This window comes from Stenella coeruleoalba, assembly GCF_951394435.1.
Source record: "Stenella coeruleoalba genome assembly, chromosome: 5".
Lineage (NCBI taxonomy): Eukaryota > Metazoa > Chordata > Mammalia > Artiodactyla > Delphinidae > Stenella > Stenella coeruleoalba.
This window is the reverse complement of record NC_137150.1, coordinates 20,860,175-20,873,161: the sequence shown is the minus strand read 5'-3', so window position 1 is coordinate 20,873,161 and position 12,987 is coordinate 20,860,175. Positions and strand designations below refer to the sequence as shown.

The 12,987-nt window shown below is 35.7% G+C and overlaps 1 long non-coding RNA gene across 1 annotated transcript in view; it reads left to right on the top strand.

Annotated features, from left to right (window-relative positions):
• The first annotated feature begins 3,724 nt into the window (after positions 1-3,724).
• LOC307186803 overlaps positions 3,725-12,987 on the top strand; it is a 332,981-nt gene continuing 323,718 nt past the window's right edge. The window contains exon 1 of the long non-coding RNA XR_013828468.1: positions 3,725-3,779. This is a non-coding gene — a long non-coding RNA (uncharacterized lncRNA). The remainder of the gene's footprint in view (positions 3,780-12,987) is intronic.

The following is a 12,987-nucleotide window of genomic DNA, read 5'->3' as shown; positions in this document are numbered from 1 at the left end:
GGCAGAAGAACGGATAAGTGACCTGGAAGACAGAATGGTGGAAATCACTGCCATGGAACAGAATAAAGAAAACAGAGAAAAGAGAAATGAAGACAGCTGAAGAGACCTCTGGGACAATATCAAATGCACCAACATTCACATTATAGGGGTCCCAGAAGGAGAAGAGAGAGAGAAAGGACCCAAGAAAATATTTCAAGAGATTATAGTCAAAACCTTCCTTAACATGGTAAAGGAAATAGCCACCAAAGTCCAGGAAGTGCAGAGAGTCCCAGGAAGGATAAACCCAAGGAGCAACATGCTAAGATACATAGTAATCAAACTGACAAAACTTAAACACAAAGAAAAATTATTAAAAGCAACAAGGGAAAAACAACAAACATCATACAAGGAAACTCCCATAAGGCTAACAGCTGATTTCTCAGCAGAAACTCTGCAAGCCAGAAGGCAGTGGCATGATGTATTTAAAGTGATGAAAGGGAATAAGCTACAACCAAGATTACTCTACCCATCAAGGATCTTATTCAGAGTCAATGGAGAAATCAAAAGCTTTAAAGACAAGCAAAAGCTAAGAGAATTCAGCACGACCAAACCAGCTCTACAACAAATGCTAAAGGAACTTCTCTAAATGGGAAACACAAGAGAAGAAAAGAACCTACAAAAACAAACCCAAAACAATTAAGAAAATGATAATAGGAACATACATATCGATAATTACCTTATATGTGAATGGATTAAATGCTCCAACCAAAAGACACAGACTGGCTGAATGGATACAAGAAGAAGATGCGGTCTACAAGAGACCCACTTCAGACCTAGGGAAGTGGGTACAGAGTGAAAGTGAGAGGATGGAAAAAGATATTCCATGCAAATGGAAATCAAAAGAAAGCTGGAGTAGCAATACTCATATCAGATAAGATAGACTTTAAAATAAACAGTGCTACAAAAGACAAGGAAGGACACTACATAATGATCACGGGATCAATCCAAGAAGAAGATATAACAATTATAAATGTTTATGCACTCAACATAGGAGCACCTCAATACATAAGTCAAATGCTAACAACCATGAAAGAGGAAGTTGACAGTAACACAATAATAGTCGGGAACATTAACATCTTGCTTACACCAATGGGCAGATCATTGAGACAGAAAATTAATAAGGAAACACAAGCTTTAAATGACACAATAGACCAGATAGATTTATAGGGCATTTATAGGGCATTCCGTCTGTAAACAGCAAATTACACTTTCTTCCCAAGTGCACACAGAACATTCTCCAGGATAGATCACATCTTGGGAACAAATCAAACCTCAGTAAATTTAAGAAAATTGAAATCATATCAAGCATCTATTCAACCACAATGCTATGAGATTAGAAATAAATTACGGGAAAAAAATGTAAAAACCAAAAACACATGGAAGCTAAACACTACGCTACTATATAACCAAGAGATCACTGAGGAAATCAAAGAAGAAATCAAAAAATACCTAGAGAAAAATGACAATGAAAATATTATGATCCAAAACCTATGGAATGCAGCAAAAGCAGTTCTAAGAGGGAAGTTTATAGCTATACAATCCTACTCAACGAACAAGAAAAACTTCAAATAAACAATTTAACCTTACACCTAAAAGAACAGTAGAAAGAGGAACAAACAAAACCCAAAGTTAGCAGCAGGAAAGAAATCATAAAGATCAGCAGAAATAAATGAACTAGAAACAAAGAAAACAATAGCAAAGATAAATAAAATTAAAAGATGGTTCTCTGAGAAGATAAAAAAAATTGATAAACTTTTAGCCACACTTATCAAGAAAAAGAGAGAGAGGATTCAAATCAATATAATTAGAAAAGAAAAATGAGAAGTTACAACAGACACCACAGAAATACAAATAAGAGACTACTATAAGCAACTCGATGCCAATAAAATGGCCAACCTGGAAGAAATGGACAAATTCTTAGAAAGGTATAACTTTTATAGACTGAACCAGGAAGAAACAGAAATTATGAACAGACCAATCCAGGTAATGAAATTGAAACTGTGATTAAAAATCTTCTGGGCTTCCCTGGTGGCGCAGTGGTTGAGAGTCTGCCTGCTGATGTAGGGGACACAGGGAATGCAAGGATTCTTCAATATACGCAAATCAATCAATGTGATAAACCATATTAACATTTTGAAGGAGAAAAACCATATGATCATCTCAATAGACGCAGAGAAAGCTTTCGACAAAATTCAACACCCATTTATGATAAAAACCCTGCAGAAAGTAGGCATAGAGGGAACTTTCCTCAACATAATAAAGGCCATATATGACAAACCCACAGCCAACATTGTCCTCAATGGTAAAAACCTGAAAGCATTTCCACTAAGATCAGGAAAAAGACAAGGTTGCCCACTCTCACCACTGTTATTCAACATAGTTTAGGAAGTTTCAGCCACAGCAATCAGAGAAGAAAAGGAAATAAAAGGAATCCAAATCGGAAAAGAAGAAGTAAAGCTGTCACTGTTTGCAGATGACATGATACTATACATAGAGAATCCTAAAGATACTACCAGAAAACTACTAGAGCTAATCAATGAATTTGGTAAAGTAGCAGGATACAAAATTAATGCACAGAAATGTCTGGCATTCCTATATACTAATGATGAAAAATCTGAAAGTGAAATCAAGAAAACACTCCCATTTACCATTGCAACAAAAAGAATAAAATATCTAGGAATAAACCTACCTAAGGAGACAAAAGACCTGTATGCAGAAAATTATAAGACACTGATGAAAGAAATTAAAGATGATACAAATAGATGGAGAGATATACCATGTTCTTGGATGGGAAGAATCAACATTGTGAAAATGACTCTACTACCCAAAGCAATCTACAGATTCAATGCAATCCCTATCAAACTACCACTGGCATTTTTCACAGAACTAGAACAAAAAATGTCACAAGTTGTATGGAAACACAAAAGACCCCGAATAGCCAAAGCAATCTGGAGAACAAACAACAGAGCTGGAGGAATCAGGCTCCCTGACTTCAAACTATACTACAAAGCTACAGTAATCAAGACAGTATGGTACTGGCAGAAAAACATAAATATAGCTCAATGGAACAGGATAGAAAGCCCAGAGATAAACCCACGCACATATGGTCACCTTATCTTTGATAAAGGAGGCAGGAATGTACAGTGGAGAAAGGACAGCCTCTTCAATAAGTGGTGCTGGGAAAACTGGACAGGTACATGTAAAAGTATGAGATTAGATCACTCCCTAACACCATACACAAAAATAAGCACAAAATGGATTAAAGACCTAAATGTAAGGCCAGACACTATAAAACTCTTAAAGGAAAACATAGGCAGAACACTCTTTGACACAAATCACAGCAAGATCCTTTTTGACCCACCTCCTAGAGAAATGGAAATAAAAACAAAAATAAACAAATGAGACCTAATGAAACTTCAAAGCTTTTGCACAGCAAAGGAAACCATAAACAAGACCAAAAGACAACCCTCAGAATGGGAGAAAATATTTGCAAATGAAGCAACAGACAAGGGATTAATCTCCAAAATTTATAAGCAGCACATGCAGCTCAATAACAATAAAACAAACAACCCAATCCAAAAATGGGCAGAAGACCTAAATAGACATTTCTCCAAAGAAGATATACAGACTGCCAACAAACACATGAAAGAATGCTCAACATCATTAATCATTAGAGAAATGCAAATCAAAACTACAATGAGATATCATCTCACACCAGTCAGAATGGCCATCATCAAAAAGTCTAGAAACAATAAATTCTGGAGAGGGTGTGGCGAAAAGGGAACACTCTTGCACTACTGGTGGGAATGTGAATTGGTACAGCCACTATGGAGAACAGTATGGAGGTTCCTTAAAAAACTAGAAATAGAACTACCATATGACCCAGCAATCCCACTACTGGACATATGTCCTGAGAAAACCATAATTCAAAAAGAGTCATGTACCAAAATGTTCATTGCAGCTCTATTTACAATAGCCCAGAGATGGAAACAACCTAAGTGTCCATCAACAGATGAATGGATAAAGAAGATGTGGCACATATATACAATGGAATTTTACTCAGCCATAAAAAGAAATGAAATTAAGCTATTTGTAATGAGGTGGATAGACCTAGAGTCTGTCATACAGAGTGAAGTAAGTCAGAATGAGAAAGACAAATACTGTATGCTAACACATATATATGGAATTTAAGGGGAAAAAATGTCATGAAGAACCTAGAGGTAAGACAAGAATAAAGACACAGACCTACAGAGAATGGACTTGAGGATATGGGGAGGGGGAAGGGTAAGCTGTGACAAAGCGAGAGAGAGGCATAGACATATATACACTACCAAAGGTAAGGTAGAACGCTAGTGGGAAGCAGCTGCATAGCACAGGGAGATCAGCTCAGTGCTTTGTGACCACCTGGAGGGGTAGGATAGGGAGGGTGGGAGGGAGGGAGATGCAAGAGGGAAGAGATATGGGAACATATCTATATGTATAACTGATTCACTTTGTTATAATCAGAAACTAACGCACCATTGTAAAGCAATTACACTCCAATAAAGATGTAAAGAAAAACCAACAACAACAATACAACTGAATAAATAAATGTAATAGAATTAATAGATGAGTAATAAACCTTTTGAATTCTGAAGAAAAATAAAAAAGAATGAAATTAGAACACTCCCTAACACCATACACAAAAATAAACTCCAAATGGATTAAAGACTTAAATGTAAGACCGGACACTATAAAACTCTTAGAGGAAAACATAGGAAGAATACTCTTTGACATAAATCGCAGCAGGATCTTTTTTGACCCACCTCCTAGAGTAATGGAAATAAAACAAAAATAAACAAATGGGACCTAATGAAACTCAAAATGTTTGTGTAGCAAAGGAAACTATAAATAAGACAAAAAGACAACCCTCAGAATGGGAGAAACCATTTGCAAACGAATCAACGGACAAAGAACCTCCAAAATATATAAACACCTCATGCAGCTCAGTATCAAAAAAACAAACAACCCAATCAAAAAATGAGCAGAAGACCTAAATAGACATTTCTCCAAAGAAGATATACAGATGCCAACAAACATATGAAAAGCTGCTCAACATCACTAATTATTAGAGAAATGGAAATCAATACTACAATGGGTATCACCTCACAACAGTTAGAATGGGCCTCATCAGAAAATCTACAAACAACAAATCCTGGAGAGGGTGTGGAGAAAAGGGAACCCTCTTGCACTGTTTGTGGGAATGTAAAATGGTACAGCCACTATGGAGAACAGTATGGAGGTTCCTTAAAAAACTAAAAATGGAATTACCATATGACCCAGCAATACCTCTACTTGGCATATGCCCAGAGAAAACCATAATTCAAAAAGACACATGCACCCCACTGTTCACTGCAGCACTATTTACAACAGCCAGGTCATGGAAGCAACCTAAATGTCCATTGACAGACGACTGGATAAAGAAGAAGTAGTACATATATACAATGGAATATTACTCAGCCATAAAAAGGAACGAAACTGAGTCATTTGCAGAGACATGGATGGACCTAGAGACTGTCATACAGAGTGAAGTAAGTCAGAAAGAGAAAAACAAATATCATATATTAACACATATATGTGGAATCTAGAAAAATGGTACAGTTGAACCAGTTTGCAAGGCAGAAATAGAGACAGAGAATTAGAGAACAAACGTATGGACACCAAGGGGGTAAAGTGGGGGTACGGGGCAGGGTGGGATTAATTGGGAGATTGGGATTCACATATATACACTAATATGTATAAAATAGATAACTAATAAGTACCTGCTGTATAGCACAGGGAACTCTACTTCACTTTGCTGTACAATAGAAACTAATAAAACATTGTAAAACAACTATACCCCAATTTAAAAAAAAATCACATTCCAATTCAAAAAAAAAAAAGCATTGATTATTCAAAGAGAAAAAAAAAAGGAAACCCTAAAGAAGCTACCAGAAAAATGATAGAGCTCATCAATGAATTTGGTAAAGTTACAGCATACAAAATCTGTACACAGAAATCCCTTGCTTTCCTATACACTAACAATGAAAGGTCAGAAAGAGAAATTAAGGAAACAATCCCATTTATCATCACATCAAAAAGAATAAAAATACCTAGGAATAAACCTATCTAAGTAGACAAAAGACCTGTACACGGAAAACTATAAGATTCTGATGAAAGAACTCGAAGATGACAGAAACAGATAGAGAGATATACGATGTTCATGGATTGGAAGAATCAATATTGTGAAAATGACTATACTACCCAAAGCAATCTACAGATTCAATGCAATCCCTATCAAATTACCAATAGCGTTTCTTACAAAATTAGAAGAAAAAGTTTACAATTTGTATGGAAACACAAAGGACCCTGAATAACCAAAGCAATCTTCAGAAAGAAAAATAGAGTGGGAGGAATCAGGCTTCCTGACTTTAGACTGTACTACAAAGTTACAGTCATCAAAACAGTATGGTATTGGTACAAAAACAGAACTAAGGATCAATGGAACAAGATAGAAAGTCCAGAGATAAACCCAAGCACCTATGGTCACCTAATCTATGACAGAGGAGGCAAGAATATACAATGGAGAAAATAGTCTCTTCAATAAGTGGTGTTAGGAAAACTGCACAGCTACATGTAAAAGAATGAAATTAGAACACTCCCTAACACCATACACAAAAATAAAATCAAAATGGATTCAAGACCTAAATATAAGGCCAGATACTATAAAATTTTTAGAGGAAAATACAGGCAGAGCACTCTCTGACATAAATTACAGCAAGATCTTTTTTGATCCACCTCCTAGAGTAATGAAAATAAAAATAAACAAATGGGGCCTAATTAAACTTAAAAGCTTATGCACAGCAAAGGAAACTATAAACAAAATGAAAAGAGAACCCTCAGAATTGGAGAAAATATTTACAAATGAAGCAACAGACAAGGGATTAATCTCCAAAATATAAAAACAGCTCATGCAGCTCAATATCAAAAAAAGAGACAACCCGATCAAAAAAAAAATGGGAAGAAGAACTAAATAGACATTTCTCCAAGGAAGATATACAGATGGCCAAAAAGCACAGGAAAAGATGCTCAACATAGCTAATTATTAGAGAAATGCAAATCAAAACTACAATGAGATATCACCTCACACTGGTCAGAATGGCCATCATCAAAAAATCTACAAACAATAAATGCTGGAAAGGGTGAGGAGAAAAAGGAACCCTCCAATACTCTTGATGGGAATGTAAATTGGTACAGCCACTATGGAGAACACTATGGAGGTTCCTTAAAGAACTAAAAATAGAGCTATCATATGATTCATCAATCCCACTCCTGGGCATATATCTGGAGAAAACCATAATTCGAAAAGATACATGCACCTCAATGTTCATTACAGCACTATTTACAATAGCCAAGACATGGTAGCAACCTTAATGTCCATCAACAGAAAGATGAATAAAGGAGATGTGGTGTGTATGTATGTATGTGTGTGTGTATATATATATACACACACACACACACACACACAATGGAATATTACTCAGCCATAAAAAATGAAATAATGCCATTTGCAGCAACATGGATGGACCTAGAGATTGTCATACTAAGTGAAGTCAGACAGAGAAAAACAAATATCCTGATATCACTCATATGTGAAATCTAATTTTTTAAAATGATGCAAATGAACTTACTTACAAAACAGAAACATTCTTACAGATATTGAAAACAAACTTATGGTTACCAAAGGGAAAACGTGTGGGGGAGGGACAAATCAGGAGCTTGGGATGAACATACACACACTACTGTACATAAGATAGGTAACCAACAAGCACATACTGTATGGCCCAGGGAACTTTACTCAATATTCTCTGATAACCTATAAGGGAAAAGAATCTAAAAAAGAATGAATATGTGTATATGTATAAATTTATCACTTTGCTGCACATCTGAAGCTAACACAACATTGTAAATCAACTATACACCAGTAGAATTTTTTTTTAATATATGAAATAAAAACTGCCAGAACTAAAAAGAGAAATAAATACACAATTAGAGTTGGAGACTTCAAGACTCCTCTGTCAGCAATTGATTAGCAAGGATATAGAACTAAATGACACCATCAGTCAACTGTACCTAAATTATATTTATAGAACACTCCATCCAATAACAGCAGATCATTTGTTTCAACTGCACATGGAATATTTACCGAAATAGAAAATATCCTGTGTGATAAAATAAATCTTAATGAATTTAAAAGAATTTAAGTCAAACAAAGTATGTTCTATGAACATAATGAAATTAAATGAGAGATCAATAACAGAAAGATAAAGGAAAATATCCAAATACTTGGAATTAACACACTAGTAAATAATCTGTGAATCAAAGAGGAGGTCTGTAGAGAAATTAGAAAATATTTTGAACTGAACAAAGAGGAAAATGTAACACAGAAAAATTTGTAAGATGCCACTAAAGCAGGCCTTAGAGGGAAATTTATAGCATCAAACGCTTATATTAGAAAGAAGATACGTTTCAAACCAATAATCTAAACTTTCATGTTAAAAGAGAAAAATAAACCCAAAGCAAGGAGAAATAAGGAAATAATAAATATAAGAATGGAAATAGTAAATACAAGGACAGAAATAAATGAAATTGAAAACACAATACAAGAGAGAATATCAATGAACCAAAATCTGATTCTTTGAAAAGATGAAAAAAAATTGAGAAACTTCTAATATGATTGACAAAGAAAAAAAAGAGAAGATATGAATTAATATTTAAATAAGGAGTACACTAAGGAGATAATGAAAATGTTAGCATCTCAGAAGTTTAAAGTTAAAAAACATAGATCACTTTGTTCAAGAAATTTTTTGTAAGTCTTCTTTTGTGTTCTCAAAGGTAACCCAAGGATGCAAACATTGCCCTGGGATTCAAGTATAATAGGCCTTTCTTGTTTCCAAGTTTGATATTCAGTAAGGCCCCTACGAACATAGCTGTGCAAGGACTGGATTCATTTGTACAAGGAGTCCCAGGACCTGAGGAAGAAAGTCTAGGCCATCACCACCATTTAAAGTTAGGCGAATTGTGCCCTGAGTAAGACACCAACTGGAGAGGTGATAAATTGGAACTGAAATCCAGCACATGTTCACTAAGCCTTGCATGAGCCATATACACCCAGAGGAAAGAAAGACTTCTCCCCAATTCTCACATGGGTGTTGCTACTCAATAAGACAATGAGGAAATGCCTTTGTAAATGCATACCACATCGGCCAGGGGAGGCTCTGCCAGCCATATAGGCCCCTATCAAGGGACTAAGTGTCAAGGGAAGGCCTGGATTGGGCACAGCTGGTGACTGATGCTAGAAGTTACCTGCCAGCCCCAGCTGCATTGGCACAGGAGATATGATATGATAAACTATGGCTGAGTATGCAACTGTGGTTTAAGAGCTGGGTATCTTCTGAATCTAAGCATGAGCCCTGCTACAGTAGGCAGTGTCTTAGACCTGACATGTCTCAAAAGTGTCCCTAAGAACTTCAAAGGTTGCCCTGGAAGAGCAGGGCAGGGTGGAAGCAGGAAGAAAGACAGATGTGAGCTAACAAGAGTCCAGCTCCCTCTAGCATAGAAGAAAACTGGCAACCATGCTCCCAGAACTGGGTAACCCCTTGGAATTCTTGAACCATTTAAAAATAGAGTAGAAGTGTGAAGCATCAATGTACTTACAATAATAGAATAATTAATTATAATAAAGAAAAATGATATATTTATACCCAGACCTTACATGATCTGGCCTACATTGTCTCTCTGAATGCATATCCTATTACACCAACAATTGCTCACTCTGCTTCAGCCATACCAGCCTCCTTGCTGTTCCTCAAAAATAAGGGGCACAATTCAAACTCAGGACCTTATAACTTGTTACTCCTTCTGCCAGGAAAGTTCCTTCCCCAAGATCTTCATGGCTCACCCTCTCATCTCCTTCGGATATTTCCTCAAATTCATTTTTTCAGTGCAAATTTCCTTGGTAATCCAATCTAGAAATTGGATTGAAACCTTCCTTCCATTTCAAATGCCCCCCACCCCCCATTCTAGACATGCCCTATCTCCCTTCCTTGATTTATTTTTCTCTTTACACGTATCCCATTACAGCACAAAATATATTTCATTTATGTTTCTTTTTTCATTGCATGTCTCCCACCACTAGAATATAAGCTTCTTGAGGGCAGTGATTTTTATCTGTTTTGTTCACTGTTATATCCCCAACATAAAGTTCCCAAAGCGCTCTCTACCAAACTCTAAAATTTAAAATTTATATTCTATATCCTAAATATGTGTTTATTTTCCTTTCTAGAAACACTGATGGCTGTGCAGGTTTCAGGTTTTCCAAATCTAAAGTATTATAAATCTAAGATTGATAATGGTTAAACCATTGTTTGTTGATAACCACTAGCTGTTCAAAGCGCAGAGACTTGCAAGAGAGTGCAGCCAATTGTTTCCTGTGCACTTGGGTGCACTGTGGTAGAAGTTCAAAGACAGTTGAACTATGACAGGCCCCAAGGTCCAGAGCAGAGCGAGATACTGCTAGGACCAAGGATCAGGTGGAGTGATGACCATCTCAGTGGTCTGCAACAAGGATAATAATGTTACTACTAATAGTTAACATCTGCTGAGTATCTGCTGTTTGTCAAGCACAGTTCAAAACCCTTTACCTATATTAAGACACAGAATTGTCCTAAGAAGTAGGTACAATTATTAGCCCCATTTTACAGACAAAAACTGTGACAGAGAGGTTAAATAACTTGCCTCAAAGTTAGACATCTAGTGCACGACAGAACTAGGTTTGAAAACGAGCAAATCAGAGCCTATGTTGTTAATCAATATGCTGTACTTTTCAAACAGATGAGGATAATCCAAAACAAATTCCTCTGAACACTTTTATCTTCCTATGAGAAATGTCTGATCAACTTAGGCTATGAAACAAAGAGCCCTAACATTAAATAAGAGTTGGTGACATTAGACCTGGAAGCAGGAAAGTCATTCAGGTTACATAGTAGAAAAGTGAGTACAAACACAACATAATATTCCAAAGGAACAATTCATTAGACTATGTGCTTGTTACCCTGGAGGAGTGGCTATTTTGTGTTCTTTCTTTCTTACAGGCAAAATAAAGGCAATGTCAATCAACTCAGAAAACAAAACTGATACACTTCTTTGGCTTTCTTTGTGTCCTTCTGATTTTAGATTTCTTATAATGTTTATGGATTCTTAAAAACTATCTCTTAATAACTGGTTGAAAAATTCTGTAGAGAAGTTTTGTTAATTTAAAAACATCTAGCTTTACATTTATCCAGTTACTTCATTCCTAGGATAGATACCAGTTTCCTGTGAAAGCGTAAAATCTTGTTACTCAAACTGTAAAGTATTTGTCTGATACTTTGTACTTTATTAGTTTTCCTGTCAGGCAAAAAAAATTGTGTTTTCTCCTAGCTTTCTATCAAATAGAACTCAAAAAGAACATCATATAGGTATTTTTACCTGTTTAATTTTTCCCTATATTTCTTACACATTTATTTGTTTTTCTCCTTAATCATTTGATCCTAACTGCATTGTTTCTCATTTCATCTTACAGTTATGTCTCTGTAGACTGAGTTTTTCTCTTGTACTGAAAATAAAAAATAACCATTATTGAACATACATTTATGTGAAACCAACTCAGTACTAAAACCAATTAATCTGTACATAGATATCTACTAAACTCAAAACTTCAGAAATTTTAGAAAAAATAATAACTTAGATATCATTTTCTGAGGGTCACAGAAATGGCTGATATATTATTGCTTTTGAATATTTGCAAATGTAACATTAAATAAGTCATGACAAAGTAATAGATGGGACTATGCTGGCAATAATTTAAAATAAACTGTATGTCCAGGAAACAACCTTCATATAACCTTCACTCATAAGGTTTTGAGATTCCTTTTTTAAACAAATTAAGTAGCTTACTGATTTTGACTTGAAGGATGAAAGAAAAATATTCTGTAAGTTCAGCTGAGTCAGAACTATGGAACAAGCTCAGAGCTGGCTGTCCTGTGTACGTGAAAATGTACTGCATATCCATCCTCAGGAAGAGCCCTTACATTTTAGGACGTGTTACCTTTGGTAGTGAAGATGAAATTACACTATCTTAATGTTCATCCTCTACTTTGCTCCCACTCTGTGTCCAAACACATGCTTCCTGGAAATGCTGATTTGAGGTAGAGTACATACTGGGGTTATGAACTAAGCCAAAGCTAATGATCCATACAGGGCTTGATCTTATGACCCTGGCCTCATTAGCACCTGGCACTTAACAACTGAGCTAATCAGGCAGAGACAAGGGATTCATCAATCAAACAAACAGCACATTATTGAAGAGCAGCACATGTCAAGCACTCAGCCAGAAGTTATAGTGAATACAAAGAAGGATAAACATAGTCTCTGCCCTACAGGTGCTTACAATCAATTTGGTGAAATTAATTACAGGTGCACAGCAACAGAAACTTAAAAATAATAACAATAATAAAAACAGCTAAGGCAGCTGATTAGGGAAGAAACCTGCTGGAGGAAGTTAGAGAAAAAATATTAACATATATATGATAGTTAGTCCTTGAATTTAATGAGTAAAGATGTGACAAGGTGGTTTGGGTTTTTTCAGAAGACTAATCCTGCAATGGCTCATATGTTGGAGTCAAATGTGGACTGTCAAATTTGAACTGAATGAAGCAACTCAGGGATGAAATTAATTATATTGAGGAGAAAAATAATGATACATTTTAAAAGCATTACTAAGAAAAAAAATCAACCACATGAGAAAAATCAAATCTCTGAGGGTGGTGAGAAAGAAGGTTCTAGGTTTTAAAATGTTCCTGGATAGGTATCAGAGGCAGAAATAAAGAA